The sequence below is a fragment of the Dasypus novemcinctus genome, chromosome 13 (genome assembly GCF_030445035.2).
Source record: "Dasypus novemcinctus isolate mDasNov1 chromosome 13, mDasNov1.1.hap2, whole genome shotgun sequence".
In the NCBI taxonomy this organism is placed as follows: domain Eukaryota; kingdom Metazoa; phylum Chordata; class Mammalia; order Cingulata; family Dasypodidae; genus Dasypus; species Dasypus novemcinctus.
Window position 1 is genome coordinate 76,901,850 of NC_080685.1, and position 14,159 is coordinate 76,916,008.

A 14,159-nucleotide genomic window follows, 5' to 3' on the forward strand; every position below is an offset into this window, starting at 1 on the left:
TCATCCCTAATCCTACATATGGCACTGTATGACCAAGGATCTAGGCCAGCTCAGATTCACAGAAAACAAGAGAAAATAGCTTGTGCCTGTTTTTCTCCAGTTTCTTGGTCATATTTATTCTCTGCTCTACTTTACTCTTTTCTCTTCCCCACACAGCTAACCATCAGTGACTGCATCTTCAACCATGCTCCTTGCATTCTAGATTCTGGTTGGTTTCAAGCAATGGATGGTAAAAGACAGGATAGCAAAATTTCTTCTCTGCTCATTCCTTGCATTCTGTATTTAAAGGTTATGGCAGGGCCTGTATCTGGCTCTGCAACATCGTTTAGGTCAACTCCAAGTCCTGAAAATGCCCCCACGTTACACCCTTTTCTCCCTCTCCCTGACCTCAGCATCTCAAGTGGCCACTGTCTCCACATCAATGATATAATTTCCTCCATTGCTAGAATCACAATAAGTCTATGTAGAATACTATGTAGTGGACCAGTAAGTCCACTCTAGTCCATATTTTAACCCCCAATACTGAGAATTCTGGAATGGTGATGCCCAGTCCCCATACAGTTGAGAGGGGGCCTTGATCCCATATGGCTGATGGATGGGACTTTCTTGCTTGCAGTTGTAGACTCTCTTGGTTCCTTGGTGTGCTGCCTATCCATCCTTCCCTCCTTATTAGTTGTCCTGGGTAAGTCCATTGAACTGGAGAGTAGGTGTTGCAACTCTACTGAGGCTCAGGGCCCAGCTGGCATGGATGGTCGTCCAGAGATTCAAGTTTCTTGGACATACACCTACCAACTCCGGTACCTACTATAGGTTCAAATAAAAGGCACAGACGAGGTATGTGCAGAGAAGTCACATCTGAGTCTAACTCTGTCACACTTGTGTGCACAAACTCCAAAGTAGGGCCCACTGGCAAGGCACCAAACTCTGGAGCTATCTGCCATGACCATAGGACCTGGGTGCCCCCAGAGCCCTCAAGAGTCCTACTATTGGCGTAGTATCTACTTTGGCTGTCTATGCAATCTTGCTGAGATTTGCATAAGCATTACCTCTCTGATAACCTCTCAACTCACTTTGAAGTCTCAGGGCCATATAAACTTATTTGTCTTTACATCTTTCCCCTTTTATTCAAGGTCTTTTTCCAGTTGTGTCACCAGTCAGTGCTTGCTAGTAATCCCTCGCTGCCAGAGAGTCTCATCTCTCCTATCCTGGGGAGAAGGTAATGCATTTATATGCTAAATTTGGCATAGGGAGTGGCCACATTTGAGCAGCAGGGAGACTCTCAGGAGGTAACTCTTAGGTACCCTGCAACACTAGTCTAAGTTGCAATTTCAAGAACAAGTGCTCATAAGCACAGTCTTCAATATCAAGGTTCATCAATGGACCACTCATCACTGCCGCTGTACTTGGGGGATTGTTGCTGTTCCATTAGAGAATGTGGCTGAGCTCCACAGGATGGGAATTCAATATTCTTTCAGTTGTTCTGTGGATCTCTACACACTGTGGCAATGCCCCATGAACATTTTAACATATTTATAAGCCTTATATGTATGCCCAGGTGAACTTCCTTCCATGTACCCCCTATCACTGACACCCCACACCAATGATCCTCCCTTGCCATAGTTGTAACCGCTCTGTGACCCAAAACTTCTTCAAAAATGAAGCCAAGAATATTGTCAAATTCAATTAATGGGAAAATGAAATAATAATGATAGGTTTAAACATAAGAAATAAAATACCTATAATTTAGAAAATGTAAAACTAAAATAAAATTGAAAAAATTGGGGTACGTAAAAAAATGAAAAATATTAAAAAATTTTTTTTGCCATTTTGTTTTTCATCACTTTAATATCTTTTGTCCTTTATGTACAGTGGCATTTTCATCTATTTCTTCCCCAGTATCTTACTTTTTTAATTTTATCCTCAAAGAAGTTTTGGTTCACAGTGTAGTCACATACAGAATATAGGGTACTTCCATATAACCAACATCCTCCCTTACCCCCCTTCCCTATTAATAACCTTTTTACACGTGGATGTTACATTTGTTACAACTGATGTACAAATATTGAAACATAGCTACTAACTATGGTCAATGGTTTACATTATGGTTTAAATTTTAGGCCACACACTTATATAAATTTCTGATGAAATTTAACATGGCTTGTATCCATCATTGCAAGATCATGCACAACACTTCCATTGCCCCCTAAATACCTCATCTTTTAAGTATTCTATTCTTCCTTCTCCCTCCCCTTGGGGCCCACAGTGACCACCAGTTTTCACTCCTTGAAGGACAAGATTCATACATACTTGCAACAATGCTGAGGGCTTGACACACCGGTCCTATTAGGAACTGTTCATGCTCTCAAGAGACACCCTCCCCTCTTCTTGTGAACATATCGGGCCTCCTGAGGGTGAGTGTCCAACTCCTTCCCACTCACTGATAAAACACACTATGACAAAATGATCACTTGAGGAATTTATTGTTTCATTGTTTTGGAGGCTAGAAGTCCAAAATCAAGGTGTCACCAGGTCATGATTTCTCAAGTCTGTGGCATTCTGTTGATGGCTTTCTAACAATCCTCCATCACATTGCAATCTTTCTCCTTGTATTTACTCTTTGGTTTCCACAAACTTGCTGTATCCTCTCCTTATTAGGACTCCAATCGTATGGATTAAGGTCTACTCTGATTCAATTTAACCTTATCCAAATATGATCTTTGAAAGTCTTATTTACAAATCAGGGACATGATTAATTCTAACACAGGTTGTTATACAGTCGGTGCCAGTCAATTTTCTTCAGTGTTGTAGCTTGAACTCCTCTTAGAGGAGAAAACTCACAATCTCTACCAGAAACCAGGCATCTGGGATAAGTTATCATCTGTGATTGTAAATTTCAAATCTGGAAGAGGTATTTTTTAATGCAAACTGTCTATTCAGATTCTCCATCTTCAGTTGACACCATGACCAGAATCACTGCTGTGAGACACCAAGCATTTGGTTCCCTCTCTCTTACTGCTGGATCTCTGACTTGGGCAGTCTCCTTGTCCCCCTGGACTCAAGGTCCCCCTGGAATTGAGGTGTCCTTGATCTCAGTGGCACTATAGTACGGTGTTGGCTGTGTATAGACTTGGCGTCACACATGCCTGGCAGGCTGCTGCCTTGGAAACACTCCCTGCTCAGGGCTGCCAATCTCTGTGTTATCGAACCTTTTCTGCCAGCACACCGAAAATGCTGGATTATGTTAAAGACAATTACCTTGTTTTATGTCACTCCTGTGGCAGTGTCCTTCCTGATTTTGCAGCGGTTTCTCATGTGAAGGAGGGAACAAATGATGACTTCCCTCTGGTGTTAAATTTAGGAAACAAACCATGTTATTTAGAATTTAAATATCAGAGTTATTTGTTTACTTTCACCCATACAACCATTTTTTATGAAGCAGATCCAAAATGAGTAGCTAGTCCAGTTCCAGCAGGAGGTAGCTTCCTAAACTAGCTCCTCTTCAACAAGGGTTGAACATGTCTAGACTCCTCCCGCCCAAGGTGACTTCTGGCCTGGGGGCCCTTAGTGTCTAATTCTGCTTCTGAATATAGAGTGTGCCATTTCAAACCAACAACTACAGTCCAATGGCACTGAATCTTAAAAGGGAGGAAATTGAGGTTTTCCTCTTTTAATCTTCAAGAATGGCACATTGGTCTATGAGAGAATTTGCTCCTCCTTAACTACCCTTGTGCTCCACATCTAAGGAGAATAGAAGTAATGTGGTCAGTGTGAAGGAAATAAAAAGGGACAAAAATTATTTCTTATAGCTCGACTGTCAGTGTCAAAAGTGATTATTTCCTAACACCTGGAGAGATATTCGGGGCCCAATTAAGTGTTTTATGCTCTATATGAGTTTAAGATTTTCCATCTATATCTAAAGTATAAGAGAAGGAGATTTTTAAAGGATCTTTTAAAGTTGAGAAAGATGCCTTAAGAATTTCCTATTATAAAACCTAGAGATGACTACTCTGTTTCTGCACTGTCAATCTAACTTCTGCTAAAACATTTTGGCAGCCATTTCCCCCAGAGTTGTCAAATATGTCATTGATAATAGTTTTGCATCGTAGGGGAAAGGGGATATTAAGAATTTCTCAACCCTTGTCAGTTAGTAGTGTCACAGCTTAAAGCCAGAAGTAGTCTAATCCCTCTGAAGATATTACCTGAAGTCTTGTAAAGGGATGGGGAAGGTGAAGGGAATGGATATTTATTGAAAGTCTGTTATTTTCTTGGTGCTCAGGTGAAGCTAGCCTAGAGCCTGTGCACTTTCCATTGAATCCTATTGCTTAGTCCATATTTGGTTATGTGTGTAATGAGGGCACGTGAGTATGCTATTCTTCTTTATAAAACCACATGTAAATAACAAGCATAGTATCAAGATTGTTAGAAAATTCAGTGGTATCTGAACTTCCAAAATTATAATATTGATGTTATAAAATATGGAATACTATAATAGTTGGGCTGCTGTAGGTAAGACTGCTGCTGCCAACAACACTATCATTTTATCCTCGGCAGAAAATTATTTTTAAAAATGTGATGTGTTTATTGTAAAGCCCTTGGGCATATGGACAAGAACACAAACAGCATTTACATATCTATTATCTATTAACTGACACTGCATTTGCCAGGCATTTGACACAATTAAGCAAACGCTTGACTGAACAGATGGGTCTTATAAGGATCCCTAAGGGCATGTCTACATTAACTATGCCGAGGGGGGTTAATACACCCATTTGGCATCTGCGTGCATTTTCTCAAAGCATATACACTACTGCTTTGCAAGGTTGCGAATGGGTCCATTTTTTTCCCATAAGACTCAGTCTGAGCGGATTAGCTATTTCCGGTTTGTTCCATTTTTGTTTCTATTTAAAATGTATCCCCAAGAACAGTAGATTGCATCCTGTGTTTGTTTCTCATATTCTCTTTCTTGAAAATGGCTTAATGTGTTTATTTGCTTTACTCATCAAGGAAATAGAACACTTTTCTCAGGCAAAATATTTAGCCTTTGTATTTTTTTTTTAAAGATTTATTTTTTATTTATTTCTCTCCCCTTCCCACTCCCCCCCCCCCCAAGTTGTTTGCTCTCTGTGGCCAGTCGCTGTGTGTTCTTCTATGACCACTTCTCTCCTTATCAGCAGCACTGGGAATCTGTTTCTTTTTGTTGCGTCATCTTGTTGTGTCAGCTCTCTCTGTGTGTGGTGCCATTCTTGGGCAGGCTGCCCTTTCTTTTGCTCTGGGCGGCTCTCCTTAGGCGTGCACTCCTTGCGCGTGGGGCTCCCCTACGTGGGAGACACCCTGCATGGCACGGCACTCCTTGCATGCATCAGCACTCCATGTGGGCCAGCTCCACACAGTCAAGGAGGCCCGGTGTTTGAACCATGAACCTCCTATGTGGTAAGCAGACGCCCTATCCATTGGGCCAAGTCACTTCCCTTAGCCTTTGAATTTTATTCCATGATTTGTACAACTGCTAATGCCAGGTTATAATAGCCAGTAGAAGGAAACAAAACAAAACAAACTCATATCTTAATAGGAATAGTAAAGCATTTTAGTATCTGACAAGAGATATAGGTGTCTTTCACTGAACTATCACATGGTCTCTGAAATCAAGAGACAATTCCAGACATGCATAGTTAAAAAAAGTCAATACCTTGAACTTCCTTTGCTGTATAGTGAATGAAAAATACCCTTCTAATGGCAAAGATCATCCAATACATCTAACTTATTTTTTAAATTTTTTAATTCTTCCCATGACCAAGTCTTTGGAGTTTCTCTTTAAAACTATTCTTAAAAGGAGTATAATTCAGGACTTGGCCCTGAAATAATGGATGCATCAGCAACTTGTATATTACAGAGGTAAAGACTGCACTATGAAACACAATATGGATGAAATGGGTTTGGGGTTAATTAAATGCAATATAAAGTTAAGCATATCCTTTAAATTTTGCATTGGTCTACAGCTATATAAAAAATCCTTGGTAAATGGGTTCCATGCTATTCTCCATAACTAATAAAATATGTCACCAAAGGAAAACAATTATGAAAGTACATTGCACAATGCAGACCATTATGCAGTGGTATAAAATCTTTTTTAAAATAATGAATGAGGGAAACGGACTTGGCCCAGTGGTTAGGGCATCTGTCTACCACATGGGAGGTCCGCGGTTCAAACCCCAGGCCTCCTTGACCCGTGTGGAGCTGGGCCATGTGCAGTGCTGATAGGCACAAAGAGTGCCCTGCCATGCAGGGGTGTCCCCACGTAGGGGAGCCCCATGCACAAGGAGTCCGCCCCGTAAGGAGAACCGCCCAGCATGGAAGAAAGTGCAGCCTGCCCAGGAATGGTGCCACACACATGGAGAGCTGACACAACAAGATGACTCAACAAAAAGAGACACAGATTCCCGTGCTGCTGACAACAACAGAAGTGGACAAAGAAACAAGACATAGCAAATAGACACAAAGAACAGACAACTGGAGTGGGGGGGAGGGGAGAGAAATAAATAAATAAATCTTAAAAAAATAAAATAAAATAATGAATGGCTCAACTTCATTTCAGTCATGTAAGGCAAACAAACATACATTTACAGTGAATGAAATTAGTTAATAGTCTAGTCATACCAGACATTAGGAATAGAAATTAGCCCCCTTCTATTATTTTTTCTCTTAAAAAATTCTTTTAGAGTGCTTTATGAAAATATACATTTGATTTTTTGAGTGGAAGATAATTTCATACTTTAAAAAAAGAGAAAAAATCTTTTGTGTACTTAAGTGTGAATATGAGCTTAACGATTTAACTGACTACATGCTAACATTCTTAGTTCTCAGTATATATAGCCATAAAATATACTTCAGTTAAAAAGTATTTTTAAAAATGATAGTTTGCATATTTTAAATTTATGTTAATGTGTTACCACCTGAAAGATGAACAAAACCTATGATTATTTTCATTGTTTCTATTTATTGTCCAAACTGCAATATATTTCCTATTTTGTGAAGATTAGTATGTTTTACACATAAAACAGGAATAAATAAGATAAAGAAATACTTGGAATTGCTGATTCTAGAGTAAAAAGAAACCTTTAAGTTTTCTGCTATGGCATAATTGAGAAATCTGAGGCCTTCTACAGTATGTAACCTAGTCAAATAGCTAGTCAGCAATAGATATAGATAAAAGTGACTGCATCACAACACTGTATTTTTTTAAACTAGTATAATACTACCCTGAGTTCAAGATTGTCTGATTTTAAATTTTCTAATTAGTTAATGCATAGAACATAATATATGTAATAAAATAAATACATGCTCATATGAGCACACCATAACTAGAATTTGAACAATGTAGTAAACTTTAACTTTATGCTTCTTTCCATCATATTAATTAAAATGTAGTACAAATTAAAACATGTATCAAAATTTTCCATCTCTCAAGAGGTATTCAACTGGTAATATTTTCATGTATATTCTTCCAGATCCCTCTGTGCATGTGTTTGTGTGAGTGTGTTTGTGTGTATATTTGTGGCTGAGTGTTTATGGTTACATATGTTTGTGTTTGAGTGTTTAATTTCACAAAAATGGCATCATACTGTTTTAGTTTGTTAAAGGCTTCTGAGAGCAATGCATCAGAAATGAGTTGGCTTTTATACTGTGAATTTATTAGGTTAAAAGCTTACAGTTCTGAGGTCATGAAAGTGTCCAAATCAAGGCATCATTACAGATGCTGTCTTATCAAAGGTGATAAGGTTACATGGAGGCATCTGCTTGTCTGTGTCTCTGCCTTCTCCTCTAAGCTTACTTTCTCCCTGAGCTCAGCTTTGGGTGTTTAGGCATATGGCTATCTCTCCCCTCTCTTCCAGGCCTCCTCTCTTTGGTCTTTTTGGGGGTATCTTTCCAAGCCTCTGTGCTCTGTTGATTCCAGCATCTGGCCTCTGAGATGTCGCTCTCAACCTCTCAGGGTTTCTCCGGCTGTGCCACTTTTTCCTGTGCATCTCTGTTTACAGTCTCCCTTTATAAAGTTTACAGACTCCACCAAGAGGAATGAGACCCACCCAGGGTCATGCTTCACTGAAGTACTCAAATCAATTAGCTCCCCTCAACTGAATCCAATACAATCAAAGGGTCCCACAGACACAGAAGTGGATTAATTTCAAGAACATGATCTTTTCTAGGATCCACAAAAAACTTCAAATTGTCAAGCATACCATAAATACGATTTTGTATTGTGCCCTTTTACTTAACAACATATCATGGTTATCAAATCTTATCCATACATGTGTTTATTTATGTTTTTATTTTCAAATAAGTATTATAATGTATGTTCTTGTCTATATTTCTTTGTTCATTATGTACAGTATTTTATGAGATGAATTCGTGGAAGAGACAATGCTGATATTACTACATTAGGCTCTGCATCACTTTTGAATTAGGTGGAAGAACACATATGAACACTTCTTAAATACTAAATGAAATTCATATGGTTTGATTGACTCTGACAAAGGTAGTAGAAATATCACTAGAGTTGTGCTAATACCTTTGTTTCAGGTCTAGTACAGGCTTTGTATTAAAATTTAAAGCCCATTCCACAAAATACTGAAAACCCAACTTACAAATCTTTAAGATGATCCCACTTGATCCTTGGATGCTAACACCAGACGCCATGAAAAGGAATCCATGGCGCTTTGGCGGCATGCCCAGACAGAGTGGTCAATGCAAATGCCCAGCTTGGATGGGCTGTGTGGCTTTAAGGACAATCCAGAAAGCAAAGTATTTCAGTCATCTGACCTTCTTCCTGCTCTCAACTATGTCAGTTTCAGTCATGGCCTTAGTAGTGAATGCAGAGGATCCCTGAGCTCAGTTTAACAAATCACATCCAACAGAATGCTAACTTCATCTGTCATAAATTAGACTAAAGAATTGCAGTTGCTACTTTCTATTTTCCTTTTTCCATGTTTTCTCATTTACACAATTACTTATCGGCATATTTAATGAGCTCTTGGACGAGAAGATAGACTACAAAGCCAAAAATAAACCTCTCCTTCTTAGTGATGTTACTATAAATTAATAATATAACATAATACCTCAACCAGATCTATTTTTATTTATTTGTTTTCCTATCCCATGGGCAACTTGGACAAAGGGTGAACTAGAGCACCAAATTGCTATAGTATACTCTCATGTGCTATATGTTTTACTAGAGAAGTTTAATCACAGTTTATTCTTTCTATTTGAATTATTATAAAGAACTTAATTGGCTAATTAGTTTCTTTGTGTAAAGGAAAATTCTTTATTATGAGTCACCAGAGTATACTGACTAGTAAGAAGTACCCTTCACTATTTGTCATGAATGGATAGATACTGGTCATATGAGCATCTTGGAAGTACCTGTGGCAGGATTAGACTAACTTCTCAAAGAAACCCAGACCCAATCTCATTAAGTTAAACTATGTGCAGAAGTTCTGTGTCGGTCAGACACAAGACTGCTTTTTATTTTTTCATTACTTCACCTCTTTTACACATACACACATGCATACACATACATGCACACATGTACACACTCAAAAACAGAAAATAAAGTACAACTTATTTAAGAGTCCATGGAAACTGCCAAATGGCTGTAGTTATGCCCAAGTTTGTAATAGAAATGAATGTCCAATTGAACAGATTCTGTAGTTCTAATATATTTTTCTTTTAGAGACATTTTATGGTTGTGTACTGGTTAAATTCTAGTAGAATTGAAGGGATTGTAAAAAGTGGCTTGGAATTGGTGTTGAAAAAGCAATACCATTATATGCTCAGATTTTTTTCCCTTAAGAATTTAGAGGGAACTGAAACCAGAAAGGTAAGAATTTTTGTCTTATATAACTTTCTATATTTTGATCAAAGATGTCTGTCCAACTTTATTTTACAACATGAGATTGTAAGTTTTGCAAGATAGTGAAAATAAAATACCATAAATATCTTTTGTCAATTAGTCCCGTTTTCATAAAAAAAAATTTAGGCCTTAATATTTTACAAGCATATATAGAACTGTATGAATTGAAATAAGACAATGGCATTGTTTAATTTTTTAATCTAACTTTCCTTAGATCAGTTGAATGAAATAGGATTATGATCTGAATATAATCTATTTATTCTTAAATCAGCTTCCTATTTTTTCAGAATTAAACTGAACAGTGATACAGACTGCCTCCATTGAAATTCTTTGTCCCCTTGAAAGTTTAAGCCAACCATGCAGAAAAAATTTGCCCAAATAAAATAGCATGTGAAATAGTAGGAGCACAGCTAAAGTAGGAGGTGTGATTTGTTTTATTTTCCAAATATGATATTCTAATACGTAACTCATTTCTATGTTTTATTTTTTAATTGCTTATGTTTGAGTCTATTTTCTTTCAACAATTTTTTACCTCAATATGCAAAATTAGAAAGACCACTTAATTTTAATGTGCTTTAACTAAAATTTCCACAACAAAATTGTTGGTATTTTCTTCTGTTAAATTTTCAATATCTGGTATTAACTTTATCCTGAATGCCCACATGAGATTTCTGGACCACAACAGATTAAATATTATTTCCCTACAAGCAATAATTATTGTAACAGCTTCCCTTTGTTGAAATTCTTACTGGGTGCCTACACACAGCAGAGTCTACTTTAGGTAAGGAACCCCAATAAATGAGCATGGGCTGCTCCTTTTCTCTTTATGAATTTCCTTGGAGACATAATGGGAAGGATTCTGGTTCCTTGCCATTTTAAATGTACATAATTTTTTTTCCAGAAAGGAGGTAAAACTGTCCCAAATTTTAAAATCCAGGTTATATCTCCATAGTCACAGGTCTTATTCCTGCTTAAAATGTAAACCTCCTAGGAAGTAAATCAGTCTGGAATTCTTACTATCTATTCTGTCATAAGTTAACTGTCAGCTGTGTTTTTTATCCCAGGTCTCAAGTTTCATTAAAATTTGCTCTGAATGCCTTAAATATGAAGAAACATACAAAAGTATTTTCTGTACACACCACATCTTCTGGATAGTCATCTTCTGTCTTCTGTTTCTACTTTAGGGAACAGCTTTTAATGCTTCTTTTTGAAAAAAAATTTACTTATGATTAAGACAGATCAGATATCTCTGTGGACATGACAATCGAATATGTTAAATAATTATATAGCTAGTTAAAATTGAGCAGGTTGAACAACAATGTCCAAAGAGTATTGGTTGATAACAAAAACCACCAAATTTTTTGATTCCAGCTGCATCAGCATTTTATCATTCATGTAAGCAAACAACTTCAGTCAGTACACCAAATGGAGAATGGTTAGTTTGAAGAGACGAAATAAAAGAGTAGCCTCTGAAGTCATTGTAGAATACAGGCTCAGCCTGAGAGCTCATTTTTGATAGTAATTGTGGATATTTGTTTATTTTTATTTTTTTATTTTATTGAGGTATATTGTTTACATGAACATACATAAATAATAAGAGTATGGCAAAAGTTGTGAAGTTATAAAATAAACATGCATAATATGATACAGGGATTCCATAAATCATCCCACCACCAACAACTTGCATTGTTGTGAAACATTTGTTACAAACTATGAAAAAGCATCATCAAAATCTCATTACTAACTATAGTCCATATCTTACATATGGTGTATCTTTCACTCAACCCACCTTATTATTTTTTTAAATATATTTATTGCAGAGGTTGTGAACTTACAAAATGATCATACACATGTGTAGAATTCCCATATAACACCCCTTCACCAACACAGCACATCGTGGTGGAATATTTGTTACAGATTATAAGCTAACATCAGACTATTACCACCAACCATGGTCTACAGCGTACATTTGGCATATTTTTTACATGGTTTCCCTTATCAACATAGTGTATCTTTGGCATTAATGCAAGAATATTACAGTATTGCTGTTAACCATAGTCACCAATTGTATTTTTCCCAGGCTTCTCCACATTTCCACCTGTAACACTGATATACATTGACTCTAGCTTACAGAAGGGCACTCTTGCATCTGTACCATCAACCACAATTCTCATCTACCCCTGGGTTATTCAGTTCCTAGATTATTCTCTAGCTTTCTTTCAACTGACATTTACATCCTTATACTGCCCTTTTCAGTCACAATTCCATTTCTAGATCAGCTGCTACTCACTATAATGTGTTACCATCAACTCTATCCTTTTCCACGCTTTTACAGTTAATTAAAACTTCTACATACATTAAGCATCAGTAGTCCTTCTCAGGCCTCTTTTATCTCCTAATTAGCTATACTAAAGGTTTTAACTCCATGTATTTATTCTTCACATTTAGTTCATACTAATGAGACCATGCAATATATAACCTTTTTGTCTGGTTTATTTCATCCGACATAATGTCCTCAAGATTTATCCATGCTATCAGATGTGTTCTAATTTCATTTCTTCTTACTTCAGCATAGTATTACCCAGTATGTATATACAACATTTTGTTTATTTATTCATTGGTTGATTGACACAGGAAATTTGTTTTTAGAGCTATCTACCATTATTGAATCTCATGGTTGACATAAGAGTAGAGAGTAATGCTCTAGGATGTTTGTACCATTGGCACTTATGGCCCTCAATGAGACCAACCAGAATATAAACTCTAGGATGAGAGAGCTTTATAAAATCAATATACCCTCATCACATACAATCATTCCTTTTTCATAGTAGACTCCCAATAAATATATGTCACATGAATAAGTGAATGAGTAAATAATGGTAGAAGGAATTTGGGAAAAGTGAAAAAGACTCTATATGGTACAACGGTTAAGTTCAAGTATCAACTTGGCCAGGTTATGGTACCCAGTTGTTTGGTCAAGCTCTGGACTGATAGTTACTGTGAGGATATTTCATGGACTTAAATCATCAGTAAATTGATTGCATCAATGCATGATTACATCTACAATCAATTGAAGAGATTGCTATCAACAATGAGAAAAGTGTCATCAATCACTAGAAGGCTTTAAAAAGAGAAATAATGATTTCAGTAGTCAGAAGATATAATTTCCATCTCTACTTTAGCTCACCAGCTTCTCCTGGATTATTCATTGAAAACCTTCACCAGAGTTCCCGGCTTGAAGTCTACCCTACCAAATTATGACTCTACAGTCACATGAGACAATTCTTATAAAGATCTCATAATATTTACAGATGTCTCCTGTTGATTCTGTTTCCCTAGAGAACCTCAGTATATATGGTTTAAAGAATTTTGGTCTGTTGCTATGTTAAAAGAAGTTTTTTATCCCATATAAACTTAAATAAAGGGTTTTAGTGGGAAAGGAAAACTGTTCTTGAGCAGGGAGATCTCAAACTGAAAATGGAAAATGGAATGAGAGTCACCAGAAACATCTGGTCACAGCTACTTATAAAGGCATTGAGGGAATTTCCAAGTGGGGATTACAATATTAAAGTTCCTTATTTCATAAGAAGATCTTAAAAAATTGATTAATATGCTATGCTTGTTCATTCTGATAAGCTATATCTACTGGTTCAAAATTGGCTTATCAGCAGATGTTGCTTAACTGCATTTCTACAGGGTATGTTCAATTTTCTGAGAAAGTCCTTGTAGTTAATTATATTGTCTTTTGGAAAATCCTTTCTCAACAAAGGGTCCCTCCTGGCAATGCCCAATGAAGAATTCCATTTTATTTTACTTAATAGTCCTCCTTTTGGTGATTTTTCCAGTCATCTCATTGAGAACTTGACCAAAACACTTGAGTCACCATCGTTGATTTCTATCAGTCAGTGATTCTTTCCTTTTTCCCTTTTAATTTGTTTGTTTACTTTTCTTGTTTGCAGTGAGGTTCATTGGGTAGCTGTTCAATTATATTTAAGATCCTTGGAATAGGGTTTACTCATTTGAGTGAATTACAGGTTGTAGCCCTCTCTCTAAGTTTGATCTTGGTCCAATAGAGTGAGTCTCATTTCTATCTCATTTTCCTTTTGATTAGCTTTCTTAAGAACAACCATCTGTCTTGAGGTTGAAAAGGAATTTGAACAAAATCTTGAAACAGAATATACAACAAAAATTAAAATTATTTAGACATGATAACAATTAAAAGTATGAATCCAAAGCATACTTGTTTTCATATTCC